Source organism: Sardina pilchardus, chromosome 10, assembly GCF_963854185.1.
Source record: "Sardina pilchardus chromosome 10, fSarPil1.1, whole genome shotgun sequence".
Lineage (NCBI taxonomy): Eukaryota > Metazoa > Chordata > Actinopteri > Clupeiformes > Clupeidae > Sardina > Sardina pilchardus.
In genome coordinates this window covers 8,637,073-8,641,553 of record NC_085003.1, presented here as the reverse complement: position 1 = coordinate 8,641,553, position 4,481 = coordinate 8,637,073, and the positions used below count along the sequence as shown (strand labels likewise).

General features: G+C 43.2%; 1 long non-coding RNA gene across 1 annotated transcript; it reads left to right on the top strand.

Moving 5' to 3' along the window:
* Positions 1-15: 15 nt before the first annotated feature.
* Positions 16-1,719, top strand: LOC134094748 (uncharacterized). The gene is made up of 2 exons (XR_009940484.1): positions 16-89; positions 676-1,719. It is a non-coding gene; the product is annotated as an uncharacterized LOC134094748 (long non-coding RNA).
* The last annotated feature ends 2,762 nt before the right edge of the window (positions 1,720-4,481 follow it).

Genomic DNA, 4,481 nt, shown 5'->3' with positions numbered 1-4,481 from the left:
GGGGGGGGGGGGGGGGGCAGCTGGAGAGCAGAGGAGCGGAGTGATCTGTGAGCGTTTACTCCCCCCTGGCACGCAGGAGAGCAGAACAGGTGAGAATCATTAGCAAAGGCAGTGGTGCTCAGTGCACATGGGGCACCGAGATGTAATCTAGCGTAATATGGTGCACAGGAAGCGTGGTTTGGGTATTAATGTGGATATGGGACCGAAGGGGGCATGAAATAAGTAAGGAATTAATGCATTTTTACTCTGCTGTGGTCTTTTGCACACTGAATGTGGGTTTTTAATCATATTTGGATTTATTAATAGCCTTAGTAGGAAAGGTTAATTATAAACAGAAATTTTATTGTTCCAAGCTTTGGTATTTGCATGAAGATAAATAATTACTAAACTGTGCATTCCACATTTAATATTGTTATTTGTAATTTAGCATAATGTGCCATTTTTTTATTTTTGTTAACATTAAACGTTTCCATTTATCCTTGTACATCTGACCAGCATACAAAATGTCACATTTATTCAGACCACAGTTCTCATTTTGTAGAGTTCAAAAACAATACTAAAGCTCATTTTAGCGCACTCGTACATCATTCTCCATGTTAGCTTCACCATTGTGCATGCTTTCTCTGAGTGATATCACATGCATTGACCTGTTGTCTTAATTCTTTTATCCTACAGGGGCTGTATGAGTGTTTACATCTAGGAGGAAAAATGGATGCACATCTGAGGTGAAGGTTTATGTTTAATATTTGTGTCACTGTATCATATATTTGAACTGCAGCCTATACCTGGCCAATGGACTGCGAATCCCAAGAACCAAGACTGTCCTTTGGGGTGAGGTAGTAGGTTGTATAGTTTTAGGGTCATGCCCTTCCTGTCAGATAACTATACAACTTACTGTCTTTCCTGAAGTGACTGTAATGTCATCGTCCTCCACAAATGGACCAACCATGGAATCCTTACAGCAGTGCAAGTGCCTTTGTGATACTCAAAAGTCAAGACTTATACATAAACATGGTATGAGATGGTTTGATGTCAAATTAAATGGTGTGCATGTCTGTATTGCAGACAGTCAATAAAGTTGCATTTTTTGGTGCAGTAAATACACGTACAATATACATTTTCTGTTAAGATATATTAAGTGTTGAATAAATCTGGCTGTATTTTGCCTTTATATAATAATGATTATATGCAGAAACATCTGAAAAATGATGTCTATCCTACTTCTTCACTGACTTGATAGCCACAACCCACGAACAATGGACTTTCTGTCCTCTATCTCAAAGTACTGAGAGCAATGGACTTTCACTGGTACTTTCTGTCCTGATGGCAACCAATGATGTTCGCACAGGGTGAGGTAGTAGGTTGTGTGGTTTCAGGGTAGTGATTTTGCCCCATCAGGAGATAACTATACAACCTACTGCCTTCCCTGGAGGGCAGCGATACAGCGCCAGATTACACAGCAGTTCAAGTCCATCAGGGCCAAAGAAAGACCAGATGCAGGCCAAGTCCATTCTAGAAAAAAACCCAAAGCTACCTCACCTGGGATGTCTATGTACAGTATGAGTGGGACATTACTTCAGGTAGGACAGTTCCAAATTCTCTGTGTTAGCCTCACATTGGTGAACACTCAATTCATTTTTCCACTTCGCTTGCCTGTCCCCAACAATTGCTCTTGCATGTTCAATGTGAGATGAATAAAAACAATTGATTGTTGCTTAAGACCGTGGTTTTGGCTCTTATTTCCCTTTTGCCCTTTGTGTTATCGATCCCAATGGCCTGAGCCTCTGGTTCAGCCCGCAGGCTTCTGCTAACTGCTGAAGGAGAGAGAGAAGGAGCGAGCTAAGACTGTGGATAAATAAAACATGGGCTTCGCCGCACGGCACATGGCCATTAGGCAATGTTCACGGCACGGCTACACGGCCTGTGGGATGCGGGCGGCCAGACAAGACAAGAACAGGGGGGTTTCGCAGGGCTTCCTGCGCCAGTGCCTCCGGTCTGACAAGCCATGCGTGCCTACGGCGTGAAACAGGCCACGGCTTCCTGATCTCAGCTGACTGAGGCGGAACGGCGAGTCTTACCTTAGCGGCGGTGGTGAAGCAGAGGGGGCCAGAGTCACTGGACAGAATGATCCGATGAGCGAACTTCAGCCCTGCAGAACTACACGGGTCTAATATAGATACGCTGTCTCTTTTATAGTTCTGTATGCCTGACCTGCATGTGGTTCATGTGGATGTTGTCTTGGTAGATTGTTCCAGTCATTTGGTCAGTGTGAGGGTTAAAATAACCTCAAAGAACTGAGGGCAAAGAACAAAATGCCTTTGGGGCAAATAATTTTTTTCACTCCTCATCACTGTCCCCCAGTCACACGGAATGGACTGTGTTTGTGCCACTTCAATTGCCCTGTGAACAGTCTATGAACAAAGGTATGCCAACAGTCATCCTCGTGGCAGATCCTTTGCATTGTAAACGAGTGAGAATCCTGCTCTAATCACTGGCAAGAAGGAAGTGGCTGTTTTTTTGGCCATAGCCAGACATTTTACATGCCTGTCTCAGCGGGGGGCAAAATTCTTCTAAATGTTGTGTAATTTGGGGCATTGCAGGTCAAAGAGGACAATGTAATTAAGTGAGATGAAAAATGGGTCAGGGGAGTCACATAATCAAGGCAGCCCCCATGTCCTGCTAATCTATTTACTACAGTAGCTTGATACCAACAGAATCTCTCTCTGATCTGAGTACAGATTAGCATGGCACGCTATATGAGCACTAATATTTTTCTGCCACGACCCACACAAAGAGACTAGTGTGGGGGACCTGTTGTTGATGGTGGCGTTGTTGTAGAATGTTGAATGTGAGATTAAAGGCTGTGCTGTTAGCGATCCTCCTGTGGCTCAAACTGAGTTAAAAGCACCACTCACTTTGTGAAGATTAGTGGAGTTGAATTGTCGTGGACCTTGGCCCTGTGGATGGGGGCGGTTGAGTGGAATACTAAAAACTGGCGAGACAATGGCGCTGTGTTTGGCTTGTCACAGGGAAGGAGTCTCACGGTTTTATAGTCTGTCTCACAGCGAGGGGTAGTTCCTCCCCCAGGCAACGGTTTGACTCATGAAGGGGAGGGGAGTACCACCTAGTGGCTATGTGCTGCTACTGTTGTGCTTAGAGAGTAGGATTTAGTTCTCTGAAATTCCACCAAATTCACTGATGCTTATTTAGAGGGATAAACATGATAATACAGAAATTATCTGATAAAGACAGAGGCTTTTTTGCTGCTGAATTATTATTACATGCATAATTCAGCAGGGCACAACAATGTAGTTTATTTTGTCTAACTGTATACCTCAGTGGATGCTTGTGTGCAGAGCGAGACAGACATTCGTTTTACTCCAGCACAGAATTGGTCAAGGGGAAGAATAGGTTTTCTTGAGTCATGGTGTTTAAAGCCATATTTAGCACTTGAAGGAAATGTCTTTCCTAAAAGCCTGCAATTATTGTGGCCCACAGAGAATGCCTGACCTTGCCCACCGCCAAAACCTTACTGGAAGCTAGCCGTATGCCTTCCAGACTTCAGATTATGACAATGTAACATGGTCAGTCTAAACCACTATCTGTCACTTCTATCTGTCACAATCCAAAATATGGTGCAGTAATACTAGCTGGGAAATGGCAGGTTGGCACGTTTCTGTCAGCATAGCCAATAAATTGAGATGACTAAAAGACAACAAATATCATTCCCCTTCCTGAAATGCTGATTGTATCAACCAAGTGGCTACCAAGTATCATTTAGAGCAAAAACAGAACAGGCAGGATGGCAACAACAGCCCATTTCCTGTACTTTTCAAAAGCGTTCCACGACCCAAAAGATTCTAATATAGAACAATCCATAAACAAGACAACAGATTGGAGTTGTGACTTGAAGAATAAATATGTGTGAACTTGTAGTGTACAGTCTTTTGGTATTTGATACCAGAGCCTACCAGAGCCTTTTTGAGGATAAATCATCTCCCTTCCAGATCACACTGCCTTCTCCGGTGTGTCTCAATTTTCCACACAGGTGTCACATTACATCAATCTAATGAAAGCTTGATCAGGATCATGAACATAAAGTAATGTGAAATTCAAACATTTCTGGAAGATAGTGATTTTTGACTAGAGACTAAATTATCTTACAGTCTTTCATTTGGTGTTTTGCAAATATGCATCTTCTCTTGCTGAACAATATAGGGCTCACCTCCCTCCCTCCTCTTGCCTGTGCTGCTCCTGATGTAATATATATTCATCCCTATGGGCACACTATTTCACTCCCATTTGCAAAATGAAGAAACATCATTTCACCATGGTGTCATGGCCAGGAAGAACACTAAAAGTTGATGGCTGATTTTTGGCTCAGATAGGTCCAGTGAGGACATGTGCAGGGTTATGCATGAATTGTGCAACCATGTCTCATGCCGCCCTCTCTTTTCTCTCTCTCTCTCTCTTCTCTCTCT